Below are 18,680 nucleotides of genomic sequence, written 5' to 3'. Positions count from 1 at the left end.
TAACTATATACATATAATATATTTGAATAATTAAATTATAAATTAAAATTGCAATTCTACAAAAATAAATTATTAATTTTAATTAAAATTATATAGTATTAAAATATTTTATAGCAAAATTATAGCATCTCCTGTACGTAATATAAAAGGAGTATACGGTTGGCAATCACATCATATTTAGTTCGTATGATATACAAGACTAGTTTGTCATTCAAATTAAAATATTTAATTGAGTATAAATAATATTGTAAATGAGATAGACCAAGTAACAAACAAAATTAATTATTAAATATATTAATCTAATAAATTTGTGAATTATTATAATTTAATTAATGACTATATAAAATGAGCAATTTACAAAAAAATATACCTCACAATATTAGGAAAATTGCACTAAAAATTCGCCTTGAAAATTTTAAATATTGTTAACAAATTATTTTATTAAATTAAAACTTTATATTTATGGTAATTATTAAATATATGTGCAAGTAATTATGATACCTAATTTTAAATTAATGTAATTTTTAATTTAATTAAATAATTATATAAATTTTTTTAATTATAGGAATGTTTACATTAATTGTTTCAATTGAAATTATTATGATTTGTGTTTCCAAACAAATTCAAATACTTAACTTACACTTATGTACTATGAGTACTATTAGTACTAAAGCAAAACGAGTTCAAAAGAATTATACTTATAGTATTAAGGGTTTTATACATAGATATACTTACATACGCTTAAATAAATATGAAATACTTAATTTTAAGTTTAATTCATAATTATAAATAAAGCAAAATAACTAGAAAAAAAAATTCTTTATACTTAATCATTATCTAATTTCTGTCAACTAAAATAATGGTTTTAACTACTGATAACAAAAAATATGATAATAAATTCACTTTTTATTTATAATTTTATAAACACATAAGTATTTTTTTTTTTTATTTATTTTTATGATTAACAATAATTACATATTACTTATATTTAAGCTCTTGAAAATAAAACTATAGAGATATGTAATAATTACAAGTATTATGCTAGACTATAATAATAATTATAAACACATATACTTATACATATACATATAATATATAAGTATATATAGAATAATTAATTATAATAATTTAATAGTGTTATTTGAAATTAATTTGCGGAAAATAATATTTAATGAAGAAAATAATTATACGTATATGGGTATATACACATATGTATGCACTATTATACATAAATCATATTGTTAAAGCAATTTCTAGTAAATTTTTGATAAATTATTCTAATCCATTTTAACCGTCTGTTTAGAAAATTTGTACGCTTTTAAATTCTTCTAAACCTCTTTGAAAACAATTTAGAAGAATTCGTTCACCTCAAATCAATTTACCAAAGATATACATGGTCCTATAAATATGCAATTTTTTGATAATTTTCTTATTGGGTCGAAACATCAAATCGTTATTTTAATTCCGTAAATAGAACTAAAAGGAAACTATATCTACGATAAAACAGCTAATCGTTTTACAAAGATGCAAAAGATAAGTCTGTGTTTTTAACCGCGATTAGTATACAGTAAATTATTTCAACAAATTAAAATTTATTAAAATCATCTCTCAAGTTAAAACTTTATAAAATTATAAAAAAATCAATTGATTTCTTTTAAACTATGCACATACATGTATGCATATGTTAATTTGTGTCTCTAAAAGCAAATAAGTCACGAAGAATGTTTCCTTAATGAAAAATATATCATTCCGTTAATTTGTTATGGCTTCCTTTAGTTCTGTGTTCGTCCTAACAATATGCAATTATTATTACATATTATTGTTATATTAAATATAAAGAGTATTATTTCTGAAAAATGTGCTGGTTTGATTCGAATTCATTTACATTACATTTATATTCATATTACATAGGTATTACATTTCGCGATTTTTAATTAAGTATATAGACAAATTTTTTACGTATGTATAATATTTCCCATGCAAGTAGGTATGTAAATTGTAAAACTCTTATATTTAAATTTATGTTATTACAGTTTTAACCTTTTAAAATTTTATTGCAATTGCCTAAATAAAATTTTCTGACTTGGAAGTTCTAGATCATTAACTTTTTTCTATATATGTAAATGGTTTATGTATAAAGCTTGCCAATACATGAATTATATTTATTGTGAAAATTTGCTTTAATATTCAAGTATGTACAAGTTAAATATACGTGTATATATAGTTAGTGTACCTACTCGTACCTATAATATTGTAATTCAAAATAATGATATGATAATAATTTTATCTATGTAGATCTTTTAAAAAATCATAAAGAATTTCTTAAAAATAGATAGCATAATTCTTATACATACTTAATTGCTTTAATATGATATACTTAGGTTCACAGTGAGTATGTGTATGTGTAAATAATTAATTAAGAATTAGAAGAATAGAATTATGCATAAATGATTATAAAACAAGGGATTATAAAATTTTTTATTTAAATTGACTAGACCTTTAAATTGAAAAACTTAAAACTGGCTTTTTTGTTTTCATTTTTTTTTCTTTCTGTTATGGGGAATAATTTTGTAGCACGATATACATGTAATATATACATATATATATATATATATATATATATATATATATGATCATAGTGTCATTTAAAATTTAAATTGATATGCATTCAGAAAATTTAAGAGGTCTCAAAATTTTTAAATAAGTATAGGAGTTTTAGAATGATACCATGCTTAAGTTGAAATTTAAGGTAGGTACATATTTTAATTTTAAAGGTTATGAACGATTTTATTTTTTGGGTTGTGAATTTTCAATGATTAAGATGACTTTAAATGTATATTTGTCATAGGTTAAGTCATTGATTACTTATAATATTTTAATGAGCTATGATAATGTAGTACTCGTAACACCTAAGTTTTATCATAATTGAAAATTGGTTTTCGTTTAACATTAAGTATATAATAGATATAATTAAATACAATGTTCGGACGGGTGGTTTTTTTTTTTTAAAATCCCAAAATTAATAATCCTAAAGTTATGCATTATTTTAGGTCAATAATAGTTAGTATAGGTAGATTTAGAAGCAAGAAACAACAATATTTTAATTTTCCGAGCTTAGTTTCAAAAAAACTATAATTTAACGAAATAGCGTTCGATTCCGAAAAATTATTGTATGACAGTTAAATTAAAAATAGAAAAGAAATCAATAAAAAAACTTTTATCTAATATTTTGAAAATTATTTTTACTAGTATCATGATTTCGAGAATCTGAGCTAATCTTAAGAAAATGTTGATGAAATTAGGCAGTTAAATATAATAATAATAAAAATTAATTCAAAAAATTCGATTATAGTAAGAGTACTTTTCATTATTCCAAAAGATATTTAAAATGTTCAAATATGATTTACCAAAAATAATTAAGTCTGATCTAAGCAACTTCATCATACTGTTGCAGCACTATAAATTATATTCGCAGCAGGTATTACAAATGAAGATTAACATTCAGAATAACCGTACTACTATAATTATTTGCTCACCTCTGTAATGATACATTGTATGGACTATACTTTTTAGTGGACAATATGAGTACACAAACTTAGCCGCATTCATAAGTATATAAAATATTTATAAGCTTTGATCATACAAGCTTTTTTGCATATAATAATCAAGTTTTCGACTTAAATATTGGAAAAAATCAAACAAAAGAAGAAGAAAAAAAACCAAAAACCCTATATTGGAAAAAAAAACCCAAGAATAAATTTTCGAAAACAGAATGGCACAAAAAAAAACCCCAAAACAATAGAATAAAAGATGAAAATTAAGAATTTTAGAATTTAAAAAAAAAAAAAATTGTAATAAAAAATTAAGCGAGAAAAAAGAACGAAAAAATTTTTAAATTGTCTACAAAATAATTTCAATAAGAACAAGAAAAAAAAAAGTAATAAAAAATCGCGTTCAAATGATCATATGTGTAAATAAATAAAAAAAAAAGAAAGACAAAAAAGAAACAGAGTAAAAATACGAGTATATCTAGTTAATAATTAATTCGTTAAAACTTAATTTTCATATTACTAACACACACTAACAAATCAACACACAAACAGATTTTAAATGTGTGTATATGAATATTGCTTTCATATAAAATATAAGTAAGCAATATACTGCTGATTGTGATAATGCGAAATGAAATCATATGACCACCCTAAAATTAAAATATCACAACTCAATAAACTAGAATATTTCTTTATTATTTTGGTTTTTAAAAATATTTTACATACACACATGTTTGTATATGTATAAATAAGAATGTATTAAAATATGCAAATTAATAACAATAGTATTGCATAAATTAAAATAAACTAGTGTTGTGAAATTATAATTTCAGGTATTAAAAGAGTTTTACTAAAAATTATTACAGTAGAAGAAACACAATAATTGACTAAAATTACAAGAATATCGAAAAACTTTAAAGATTTTTTAAATTAATTATTTATAATTGAAGTGGACAAAGGGGTTAATTAACATTTTGACGAAAATTGAGCTCTTCGGGTATCATCATTATTAAATTTCATTAAATTTCATATATTTTCAACTGTAATTACTCTTATAGCCAAGAACTTAATAGAGGACGAATTGACAGTGCACATAGGAAATAAGTAACAAAAAAGTTAATAGTTTTACAATTTGTTAATGAAAAAATATGTCACAATACAAATGTAAGTTAAGCCCTTTGCCCACATACCTCTTCAATGGTATCATTAAATTGTTAATTATATTGTAAAATTAATTGAATTGTAAAATTTATGATTACAATTTGATTAAGTAATAAAGTAAGTTTATTGCTATCCAATTTAGCCATTCCGTATACGGTATTTTTTGCTGAATTAACACTGAAGAATGTTGTTACTACAATACAATTTTGAAGTCATGGCATTTGCGAAAAATTTTTGCATTTATAAAATTTTAATTATTTAATTTAATTATTTAATTAAGTAAAAATATAAAATGTTGTACATAGTTGTCAGTATCACACAATTAATTGGCCGTCGGAATTATATGATTTTAATGATGCCTCTAGTTATTTTCTTTGGGGGGTACATAAAAATTCGTTAAAGGCCTCTTCGGCAACGAACGCATTCTTGAAATACAATGTTAAACTTGTAACTAGCAAAATATTCGAATAAGTGCTCAAAATTTTATTACAATTTAGTGAACGCCTAAAAGACTAGTCGGGGCTAACTACTACATAAAAATCATAATAAAAAGCTGTTGATTTGTCAATTCTAATTTAGAATTTGTAATATAACCATGATATTGTTTGAATTTAAAAAAAATCGAATATCGGAAAATCTAACAAATTTGGAATTAATGTAAGTTATACCGGACCTATCTATATACATACGTATTTAATATTAAAAATATATTTTCTAAAAGTATAATATTCAATTTTATCTCAGTAAATTTAAAAGGTAAAAAATATATTACAAACTAGTTACTTTGAGAGTTATTTTATACTTCTTAACTGTACTACACATATAAGTAAGTACTTATAGTTATGTATATTTGCGTCTATACTACCTACCCATAATATTTTTAAGTTAATATTACGTCTAGTAATTTAATTCTGTGTGCACTTTTGTTTCATTTTACATATGTACATTTTTATTATGTCTACATGTATGTACATATATACAGTATATACATATGTATATATGTACATATATACAAGATATTTATTACTTGTTTTGCTTTCATTTTCTATTTTGTTTCTACTTTTGGGAAGTACGCGTTTTGTGCATGTTCCAACCATTTTAATTAAGATGACGTGTAATTTTGATACTATAATAATATTATTATTGTACTTTAATTCACTGTGCGTATGTATGTATCCGCAGTATATATATATTATTATTAAGCAGATTTTAGATATCTGAACATGATTCTACGTGTATACGTTATTTAAATATAAGTACATATATTAAGTACTTATTATGTACGTATACATATATGTACATGCATGTTAACATGAAACTATGTAGCCATGTATGTACGTTTGTCTACATAAAAATATGCTAAATGTAATGTAATCTTATATACCAAAATATTTTGACGCTTGAAGTAAAAAAAAAAGTGTTTTTATTTTTTTTATTATTTTTTTTTATTATTTTTGCTCTCATCAGCGACGCTACCGAATAAATAATAATAATATGATTTAATCAACTAAGCATTAAATCAGCTACTTTACATTTCCATATATGTACGCATATTCTATATAGATAACTCTTATACATATTCATATACAAACATACATACAGACTCGTACTATTTTGTATACATATTCCCATGTACATACATACATTCATATTCATTTATATTTTGTCTATTTGAATTAAAACAAAAAAAAAAAAAACATTTTTAGCTTTATGTTCTCGGTTTTCTGTTTTAAAATGCGGAAGATTTCAAAAAATCACGAGATTAAGCGGCGTAAAAAAAAATCGCGCATTTTAACAAAACAAAAAAAAACTATAAATATGTAAGTAAATATGTTCATATATTGAATACATATGTATATGTATGTATGTACCTATATGTAGAAACAATAAAAAATTTTAAATAAAACAAAAAAAAACAGAAAATAAATATTTTTATTTTTTTTTTTCACGGATTATTGGAGTTATACCGAAAATTATTGTCCGAAAAACTTGAAACTACTTTACCTAATATTTTACAAAACATTTTAACTATTATACATTCATACATATGTATGCCGTAGTTAAGGTATATACATAATGTATGTATGAATGTGATAATCTGTAAATAATATAGTAATTTACGATATGATTACATTATTTTTAAGTGTGTACAATGGGTACATGGATTATGTACTTTTAGATTTAGTTAAAATTAAGTAACTAGTCTGAGTACAGTAGTATCTGGATATATAAGAATAATAATTTGTAGTTGCGATTTAAATACATATGTACATACAGTAATATGCATGCATATATGCCAGTTTTAATCAGAAATTTACAAGTACAATTCATAAATATTTTGATATGAAATTATTTATTGCTCTTAATATTAAATTTTAAGAACTATGTATGTATATTTTAAAATTGTTTCCAAATATAAAATAATTTAAAATTAAATTTTACTCTATTACAGCAATGACTTAAAAGTAATGAAACGGGTACCAAAATATTTTTATAATATAGCTGAAAAGCATGTCCCTTACAATTAAGACTTTTACTCTTAATTATAATTTCAGTAAGAAATATTGTTAAATCTATGAAATTAATTATCTGAAATATTATTTGGCTCATTTTACAATTAACAACCCTCATTTTTTAACGTCTTAGTAGTAATACACCTATATTAACACCCTTTCATATCAACACTTTATTATACTGTGGTCTTGAGGTCTAGCAATTCATAAATTCTCAAAATATTTTAGAATTTTAAAAATTTTAATTTTTCCTTTAATTTATTGTAAAAAAAATTTATTTTTCAATTTTAAATAATAGAAAAATTTTGTAATCAGCACACCGACGCATTATGATCCGACGGCATAATTAACGAGCATAAGTAACTCCTGCTAAAATTTAAATTTATAATTAGGTGAAAAAAACCCTACGCAAAGTCCTATACCAGACATAACAAAAATAAAATTGTATGAACTCGAAAATTATTTTGAAATTCCAATGAATCCAAACCCAATGAATTTTTTTGTAATTTTTTACTCTTGTGCTTATAAATTTAAAAATTTATCAAAACATCTATTCATTGGGGGCCTTTATCTAGCTCGTTATTGTTAACAATTAAAAATTTACAATTTGATTTCAATTCCTTTACTTAAAAGTCAACTTTTTATTAATACAAATAAGAGTAATAATAAAAATAACATTGGTTTATTGTAATTGAAATTCGAAAATATTCATAATTAATTATTTTACGACTAGTCCTTATAATATATAGAACAATTTCAATATAAATTCAAATTTTAATTCAAAAACACGCGATTATTTTAGTGATCACTTTTTGACGGCAATTGAAAATTAAGAAAATCATTCAAGAGAACATGTGATTTCTATATCAAAAAAACGAACCTAAATCTACATTTTTCGTATAATAAAGGTCAGGAATTTTAGTCTGTAAGTACTTATTAAAATATGCACTCGGATTATTACTGGTGTGACAATTATTACTTAAGTACATTTAACTAATCGTTTCTACCATCTTCCTATATATTTTCAAGTAGAAAATTTCATATCAAAATTAATTTTAAATTTTTCTTTGTGTCATTTAAAAAAAAATCTTAATCTCAATTGGAATCTTAATTATCTATCTTAATTCATTTGGTATATTTCTAAGTAATATGTAAGTACTGTAGTGTCAAATATTAATCAAATATTGAAATGGTCTTGCCAATATTGATAAAAATATAAAGATTATATTTTGAAGAGAATATTTGAAATTTTTAATTAATTTTAAGTTTTATTGTACTTAACCTTATGCAGGTTACTTTTACCGTTCCCTTTGCACAATAAATATATACATATATATATATATAAACAAAAACTAGTAAAAATAATTATAGTTAGCATTTTAATCTTCACTTAGATGGATTATTACTTAATATATACTTAATTATCATATTTCAGTAAAATCATAATGATCTTATAAGTAAACAGTTCATTAAGTATATAGGTATAGTATGTACATATGTTTATATATATATATGTAAGATACACGAAATCTTATCACAAAATTATCATAGAATTGCTTATCATTTCCAGAAACAATTTAATCTATAGCAAGTGTGTAGCTTAAAATTACACACACTTTTTTTATTATTTTTATTTTTTGGTATTTTTTTTCTTTTATGATTAAGAAATAATTCTGAAACACTTAGTTGAACTCTTAAAAATATGTTAGTACATTCCAATTATTGATAATAAATAATTATCTTTAGACAAAAATTACGAAAAATTTATCAAAAAAGTAAAACAAAAATATTGACATTTCGAACTCCAGCCTTTTTTTAACGAGCCAAATTACATACAATAATAATTATGGTTGCGCTTATTATAAACAATTAAATACACAGTCCACTACAGTTCCTATAATAAAATTTACATTCCATCAATTTACCAGACAAACTGCTGACTTATTCTTCAAATGAAATTTTCATTAACAAAAAAATAAATATGTGAAAAGTTAATCGGTTTGAATAAAGTTAGAAGATCGAAATAATATCTATATAGATTTAGGAGGAGAGTAAGATTTTCACAAAATTTTTAAGTTTTACGAAAACAAAAGGAATTATAAAAGTTTAAGGATATGAAATTTCAAACTATACACTTTCTGTGTATAGAAAGAACAAAAAATCACAAGTATAAAAAGTATTAAAAAGTTTAACTTTTAAAATAGTTTATAACACCTTATTGGCCGAGTATGATGAATTTCGTAAATCTCTTCCTAACCATTCATATTTTCGAATAATAAGAAAAGAAAAGGACAAAATATAAGTATGTATAACAAAAGTATAACAAAATACGAGTAAATATCATATTTCATTTATTCGAATATCAAAGAGCCTATAATGTATATATGTAAGTAAGTATAATATTATAAAATAAATTTGGCGGGTATACTTTGTACTTTGAAAAGGGTCAATCGCAATTTGTTGAACCGTAAGTAACAAAACTACTGTTTTAATTTATTTTTTGTTTTACACGCATCAACAGTTCACAAAATTTTTTGTAATAACAAGAAAAAAAAAGAAAAAAAAGAGTATGAAATTTGATTTGACTTTTTGGTTTTTTGTTGGTTAGTGTGTATTTGATTATGTCATAAAAGTTTTTGTTAACAATATTTTGTTGACTTTAAGTAGAATTAATTTTCGACCCATTCACTTTGAATATGTGAGAATATTTGAAAAAAAAAAATGCAAGTATATGTTTTAGAAATGTTTTACAAAATTGAATATTTGCGGCACGAATAACATTGTAAATAATTTTTTGTTTTTCCAAATCTAATTTACGCCTCAAATCAATAATTTGTGCCTTTATCCAATTTAACCAATTTTTTATATAAAAGTAGGTATGAATAAGCAAAACTATTATAGCCAATAAACACCCAAAGTTATGTAGAAAATTTTCACCCATCTCTCCATAAGCAACTAATTTATAATTTTCGTATTAACAACAATATCACTATCACACGTTCGTATTAACAACAATATCACTATTACACGTTCGCCGGACACATTACAATGTGTCCGCCGAATAAGAACATAAATAAGCAAAACTAAAATGTTATTTTGCAATGACAATATTCCTACCTACTTAAAGAGTTACAAATATTTCTGCGGCTATAACAATTGCTATATAAGTAAGATTGTAGACAACGCTTATTAAAATAAAATTATTAATAATTTTTTTTGGGCTAAATTTTCTTAATAAATTATGGAATATTTTCTGTGGATTTAAGGTTTTAATTTTAGGAATTATAAAGCAGATATTGCATATTTTTTTAATATATGTAAAATACGATCGAAAACAATATTTTTACAACGAAATCTCGATTTCGAAAATTTTGTCACTTCGAACCCTATTCGCTGGATCAATTTCGAATCATACTCAAATTCACATTATATTTCAATGATAAAAATTTATAAGGGGGCAAAAAAAACGCTTAAATTTTTTCTTTCTTTGTCAACTCACATGATTTCTCTCACATCTTATCTTTAAAATATAAATTATAATAATAAACTTAATAAATGAATATTAGTGAAAATTTAGCACGAATTTCAATTGTTATTTTATTCTATTTTCAATTAGCATCATTTTATTTGAATACAAAATGTTAGTATAAGTATTATAATTTCCAAAATAATTAATTAATAACAATTTTTGCTTTATCTAATAGTTTGGCACCTAAATATTTACATATTTATTTTAATATATGTGTATGCATGTGTAGGAGTAAAATAAACTATAGCGTGTCGTACTAGTTTTCTGTTTATAGTTCACTTCTCAATTTAATTAATTTTAAAAAGAGAGAAAACAAATACTGTTTGATTACAAAGTTGATTGTCAAATAATTGTCATAAAAATTTTGTGTGCTAGCTAAATTAATTAACTAAACTCTTTCAAGAGTAAGAAAAAAATCTGGAATTTATTATGACTTTCTTATGATTATATAAAATTATTTATGCAAAAATTGTTGTATTTTGAGTTTTGAAATTAAATATTGTAAAATTAAATTTATTATATAACATGTCAATAGTATATTATGACGTTGAATTTACAATACGTATTATTATACACTTTGTTATGAATCTACCAAAATGGGAATAAAATTATTTATATTTGAACATATATCGCATTTATGGCACGTATAAATTTTGCCCAGTTTATTTCATTTCACAGTATAATATTATAATTATTTTACAATTAAAGGAAGTGATCGATATGAAGAAAATCAAAAATAGGAGCCAAATAAGTAAAACGGAAATACAAGGTATTCAATTTAAGAAATTATAATTTTATACATATTTACTTAATTAAGTACTTAAGCTGTAGCTAAATTAGTTTAATGAGGTAGAACCTATAAAATTTTTGCAATTTTTTCATAACGCGCAGTTTTTCATAACGCGCAGTTTTGAATTAAAATCTTACTTAATTACAAATGTGATTTTCTCGATTAAAAAAATTAGTCGTGTGGATCGAAATTGCATTTAGCCGACGAAGTATTTAATCCAAAAAATGATTTTTTAAACGTTGAAATTTGTATTTTAATTTTTAGATTTAAAAATGACATAATTATTTAACAGTATTGCACATTCAACAAAGAGTACCTCTGACGGTGACAGTGTAAAGACCATAGACAGGAGTTTTTTTTCAACAGATAAAAAAGAAAGGTTTGAGCAAACTAAGACTAAAAGAACAAAACCTCAGTTCGCCATCAATTTTAATACGTGACCAGCTTATTTAAGATTTACACGCATTTTAAGTATTTAAGCAACTTAATTTAGAATAACTACAATACAAATAAAACTGTATTTTCAGAACCGAAAGCATGCAAAATAAATCTTTAAAATTCGTCAAATTCTATTATAATAAATTAACGACTTTTCTTTCGTATCCTATAATTATATTTTTAAATACGGCTAAATCCGAAAAAGAGGCGCATACTTATATCTTGAATATTACTGTTTCTTCTTTAATTTTTAAATTAGCAAATGTATAGTACCGTCGGTCAACCAGTCCCACACTAGTTTAATTTTTTTATTATCTAATTAAAATTTTCTTTTGTAAAAGATTTCGTGTCAAAACTATTGCACTAATATTAAACATATTAAAAAGATAACTATATTCTTAAGTAAGAAGTTATACAAAGCACTTGCAACAAACCTCCAAATAATGGAAATTTCCAATTAGATACTATGACTATTTTTTTATGTTTCCCCGCCGGATATTTGTTTTTTTATCTTTGTGTAATTTCATTGATATAATTTAGAATAATCAAATTTAAATATTCAATTATCCACTTTATGCCACAGCCAAGTAATAAGCAAGTGGTTAGACTTAATTGCAACTGTAATTTATGAATGAATAAAAGGTGCATAAACTGAAATAAAAATCCCCCAGAGAACAAGAACATTTATAAATAATTAATTGTATTTTAATATTTTTATTACTTACTTATATTTTTATAATTTATAATTTCGTTTAAAAAACTTTAACAATTAAATAATAACTATAGATATTTCCCATTAAGTATTAAGTGTTTTAAAATCGAAAGTGTAGAACTGTGGAATTAATTGTTATTTTTTTTTTATAATTTCATAAGATCCGGTGTTAATGAAAATTAAAATTAAAAATAAGTAATTTTGTTATTGCAATTATTCAAATTAAATGCAGCTGGAAATTAAAATTTTCTCTTTTTTAAAGAATCAATGCAACTACCTAAGAACAACAGTAAAGACTAAGTAGAGACTTAAAGACATTATAAGTACTTATTTTAATTTGCTTTTAAAAGCATACTCAGTGTACATACGGAGAGAAAAAGTATGTTGAAATATTTTCGAGCAGATTACTTGAAATATTCTAATTTTGATATTTTGTCCAGGCTTTCAAATATTTTTATGTATTATGAATTTATGGTAATTGCAAGTCAGTGATTCAAAAGTTTTCAAAATTAGTTTCCTAGCAAATCGTATAATTTTGTCAGTAACACTAGTGGTACTTCTAAATTAGGCAGAAGTAGAATCTAAGCAGTATAATAATACTTATAGCGCAAATTTTCTGAATTTTTTACTTAATACATTTTTATTTAAATTTCTTCATATAATAATAGAAATGACTCATATTGCAAAAATTTTATCATTTTTTAAAATTATATTCAACTACACTTATACACTGTATTTAAATATCAAATTTGTTATATAGTAATTTTGAACTAATAAATTTAAATCTGTGCTATCATAACACAAATATAATTTTTATCTTTGCTTATACACTATAATTATTTTCAATAATTTACAATAAAAATACGATAAAAAAAATATTTAATCCTCGCACTCATTAAGTTAATTATGCGTGTTAAAGGTACCGCCTTGTGTATTTAATAATATTGCCGTTTTATGTACATATATATATTTATAACAATTTAAGTACATAAATATTTTTATGTTAAACGTTATATATGAATTAAATTCTCCAGATGGTGAATAAATTTTTGAAAACTAATTAATTGCGGCAGTTCTTATTTTTTAATACAAAATATACATTAAAGAATTCAAAATTGAGCCGAAAATTTGACATGGTATAAAAAAATTTTTGTATTATAATACATATTAAGAGTAGAAAAATTCTTGTCTAAGATAAAATGTGCATTAAGTCAAATACAGGATCAATATTCAAAGATAAAACAAGATGAGGATGGCAATTGAAAGCTCAATGCTCTCATTTGGATTAAGGAAGAATTAAAAGTATATTACACAAAATCAAAGAATATTGAGATTTTCTATTTTTAAAATACTAAAATTATTAGAAAAACAAATTTACTTACGTTTTCGTTTATTCCGGCTTTTAATTAAATTTCTTCTTATTTTTCATAACACCAATATAAAAACCAAAATACAAGAAAATTTACCACAAAAAAAAAGACAACGACGAAAAGAAAAAAATTATGAAATATTTTTTAAAATTTTTTTTTTTTAAATCACTGAGCTTAATCAGAGAAAATTTTAAATATTTTTATTTAATCCCATTATTTTTTAATTCTAAATTTGTTTTTGTATTTACTTATTTAATTTAATTTCATTCTTACTCTTTTATATGCTGCTGTGTAAGTATTACAAATAAAAGTTTTTGTACTAAAAAGTACTAAAAAAAAAAAAATTTTAAATAAAAATTGTACAATTTTACCAAAAAAATTAAAATTAATTTCACTTTGTTTCTTTAATATTTTTTTAATTGTATTTTTCTTTTTATATTTAATTTTATTTTGTCAAATTCACATGAATAAATTCATTTTTCTTGATTTCTTTTTTTCTTTTTTAAAACATTTGTAATTATTTTTAATAATTTTTTAATATTAAATTTTAATATTTAATTTTATTATACATTTTTTCATTCAAATATTAATTCAATTGATTGTAAATTTAAAATTAAAGATTTTAATAAATTGTTCATAATTAACATTTTTGTAATAAATATTTTTTTTATAATTTTATTAGATTTTATTTTTTATAATTTGTTTTAAGTTGTTATTTTAAAAATTTTATTTTGTTTTTAAATTATTATTATAATTTTTTTGTTAATTTTTTGCAATGTGCATTATGTTTGTAGATTTGTATTATATTTCTTTCAATGTAATAATATATATTATTTATATGTATGTTTGTATATAAATATTATTTTTATTTTATTTTTTATTTAAAAATTTTATTTAATAATTTCTTTTTTAAATTTTTGTCAAAATTTAATTTTTGTTTTATGTTATTTTTATTTTTGAATTGTTTTATGTTTTGTTATTATGTTTTTTACCAGTAAGTATTTATTATGTTTTTTCTTTCTTTTCAATAATTGTAATTTAAATGCACTTTATTTTTTGTTTATTTTTCATTCACAAATTAAATTGTTTTTTTAAATATTTTATTTTTAATTTTTTTATCTATATACTTAAATATTGTATAATAAAATATTTTTATTTTTTGTATTATTTTGTTTTTGTATATTATCAGTTTTTATTTGTTATTTAATTTTAAATTAAATTATATTTTAAAATTCCTTTGTTTCAATTATAATATTATATAATTTGTTCTTATAATTTTAGTAAATATATTAATTGTTTGCAATATAATATTAAATATAATATTTTTTTAATATAGATTTTTTGATATGAAAATTTTCAAAAATTTATTTATTTTTTTTTTGTATTTAATTAATTTTTGTTTAGTATTTGAACGCGATTTTGTTTGTTTGTTTCTAATCCCAGGTATATAAAATTTACGATATTGTATGAAGGTAATTTTTTTAGTATAAGAACTTTGTTTTAACGACTTTGGTATTGGTTTTGTTTTAGTACATTTATTGTTTTTTTTGTTTTTTTTTTTTTTTAAATTCATTCAATAATAAAACTTTTGTATTTAAAATGTTATCAATTTGAACATTATTAAACAAATTTGAAAATTAATATTTTCTTTTAAATTGTTTATGTTTTGCTTGTTTGTTTTTTTTTACAACTTAATAATTTTTATATTTTTGTTGATTGTTTATTGTTATGTGTTTTTTTTTTTGTTTTGAGAAATTGACAATTGAAAGCTTTATTAAATTCTTCTTTTTTTTCAATATAAATAATTTTTTCTTTTAAATTATATTTAATAGAATATTTTGAAATTTTTATATTACTTGAAATTCTGAAAAAAAAAAATTCTTTATTGTAGTTAAAAAATTTCCTTTATGTCTTGTATGTGTAATGTTTTTGTTACAACAGGACATTGAAAATTAGATATTTTTTGTTTTTTTCTAAAAAAAAAAAATAATGTAAAACATGAAAAACCTCTGTTGTTGGTTGGTTACTTTTTTATTTTTTCTTTATTTTACTCTTTTCTCGTTTTTACTTTCTCATATGATTGTATATAAAATATAATATTTTTTTTTTTTGTTGTATAATAATAGTTATGCATATATATGTATGTATACGGTTAGATTATATCTGTTATAAAGAAGAAAAAAAATAACAATAAGAAAACAAGTAAAAAAAATAAAAGTAGAATATGGAAAAAAAAACTGAATTTAAGCTTTTCGAACAAAAAAAAAAAACAAGTATAAAAATTCTCTTAATATTTTTTTTTATTTGTTATTAAATATATGTATGTATGTTTGTATATATACATATTATGAACGAATTTATATGTATATAAATACAATAAAAAAGAATATTCGAAAAGAACAAATGTTTATATAGCATAGAATTTTATGTACACATTGTATGTATATATATATATATATTTATATATAAGAAAAACGCTTTTATACGTACGTACGTACATTTGTGTATGCACAATATAATATAAAATCAATGTATATACAAATATATATGTATTATTTACGTCACGAAAAAATAAACTTTTTTTTTTGTCTTCTCGTTCTATCTCTCCCTCTCTTTCATTCTCCGATTACTTTCTTGTATGTTCTTTTATTATTATTATTATTTTTTAATTTCTTGATTATTTCTTTTAAAATTTTTTTTTTCCTTTCGTTTTATTTATTATTATTTTATTAAGTACATATTATATTTTTTTTGTGTTCCTTTCATTTAATAATAATAATAATAATAATAATAATAATAAATTTTAATTTTTTTGGTTTTTCTATAATTTTTTTAATTTAAAATCATTATTAAATACAAAAAAAAATTTTTTTTTGCTAATATTAAAATAATTAATAAGTTAAAAATGAATTAATTGTATTGCTTGTGTACGAATATATTGTTGTGTGTATATCTTAAAATTAATTCAATATCAATAAATAATAATATTAATAACAGTATTATTATTATTAATTTGTATATATATATAAATATATTTATTCATATTAATATTTTTGAATATTCACGAAAAAAAAAAATATTCGAAATTTGAATTAATAAATGATTTTAAAAAATTAATATTTTTTTTTTTAAATAAATTGAATTTTCATTAAAATTATAATTAACTATAAAAATATACATGTAATTATACTTATAATTCAAATAATATTTAATTTAATTATAATATTTTACATATTATGTTATTTTAATTAATAATTATTGTTATAATTTATTATAATAATTAAATAATACTGAATTTGAATTTATGAAAAGAAATATTATTTAATTAAAATTTTAATAAAATAAATTTTATAATTGAATATTCAAATCATAAATTCTTAATAATTTAATTAATAAAAATTCAATAATTAAATTAAAATTTTAATTAATAGAAAAAAAAAGTCGATATTATTATTATTTTGTTGATCGTTCATGTAAAATGTTTCAATACTTTTTGGAAATGCACTCTTAATGTTTTATTGTTTGTTAATCCAAATATTAAAATCAGATTGCAAATTTTTTTAATTACATACTTTATTAATATAATTTTTAAAAATTTTAATTATTCTATTGTTTGTTTAATAACAATTCCAAAACTGTTTCCCTTTTTCTTTTTAACACTTAAAAATTTTAACTTCTTAAACTGCTATTTAAAAAAGTTATAATTAATATTGAATTAAACAAAAAAATAAAATTTAATAAAATCAAATTTAATAATAAATAATTAATTATAACAAAATTAATATCATATAACAGTTAACACAATTTAAAAAAAATTAATATTTATAATAAAATTATTATAAAAGTACCTACACTGACAAAAGCAAAATTCTTTATTTTTATTTTATAAAAAAAAAAAGCGAAAGTAAGTAATATTTGTTATTATTTCCGGAAGATTTACTTATATTTATCTTTTAAAATTCTATATTATGTACATATAATATGTACATAAATTATGATATATATACCTAAATATATATTATGCATACACATGTACATACAATTGTATAAATAATAAATAATAATATTATTTATCCGGTGAATAATAGAAGATAAAAATTTATTATTATTATTTTCCAAAATTAAATATTAAATTGTGTAAATTTATGCGTATAACAGATATTATGAAAATAAAAATAATATTTAATTTATTTTTAAAATATAATTATAAATAATTATTTTTTTCTTTATTTTTATACTTTATTTTTAGTTAATTTTTCAAATATATTTTTTGCAAGTTTATTTTCATTTCAAAATAATTAAAGATTATTATTTTTAAAATCAGAATTTTTTTTAGTTATTTTATATTTTTTATTTTGTAGATTTATGTATATATAATATATATATAATAAAATATATACAAAAAAAAAATTTAAATAAATATATGTGTATATATACAATTTTATAATATTTTTAATTCTTGTTAAAAATAAACCGGACTATTTCGCGTTTTTATCTGTGCTCACGTTCAGATACTTAAGACATCTGAATAAAAATTGTTCTTATATGAAAAAAAAAAAAAATGATTTCTGTTTTTGTCTTTTCGTTCTTTTTTTTTTTCTTTATTGAAATGAAAA

General features: G+C 20.6%; 1 protein-coding gene across 5 annotated transcripts in view; it reads right to left on the bottom strand.

The window, feature by feature from the left end:
* The window catches only part of LOC129611005 (myocyte-specific enhancer factor 2), a 101,792-nt gene extending 87,208 nt beyond the window's left edge, over positions 1-14,584 (bottom strand). For 2 of the 5 annotated variants that reach the window (XM_055523901.1, XM_055523906.1), the window contains exon 1: positions 14,338-14,581. The gene's annotated coding sequence lies outside the window, so the exon portion shown is untranslated. Of the gene's footprint in view, positions 1-14,337 lie in introns of all 5 variants that reach the window. The other 3 variants (XM_055523907.1, XM_055523903.1, XM_055523905.1) reach the window with 3 other exon arrangements.
* Between the last annotated feature and the right edge of the window lie 4,096 nt (positions 14,585-18,680).

Source organism: Condylostylus longicornis, unplaced genomic scaffold (assembly GCF_029603195.1).
Source record: "Condylostylus longicornis isolate FDR11 unplaced genomic scaffold, ASM2960319v2 ptg000048l, whole genome shotgun sequence".
In the NCBI taxonomy this organism is placed as follows: domain Eukaryota; kingdom Metazoa; phylum Arthropoda; class Insecta; order Diptera; family Dolichopodidae; genus Condylostylus; species Condylostylus longicornis.
The sequence above is the reverse complement of the archived record's forward strand: the minus strand, read 5'-3'. Positions and strand labels throughout refer to the sequence as shown.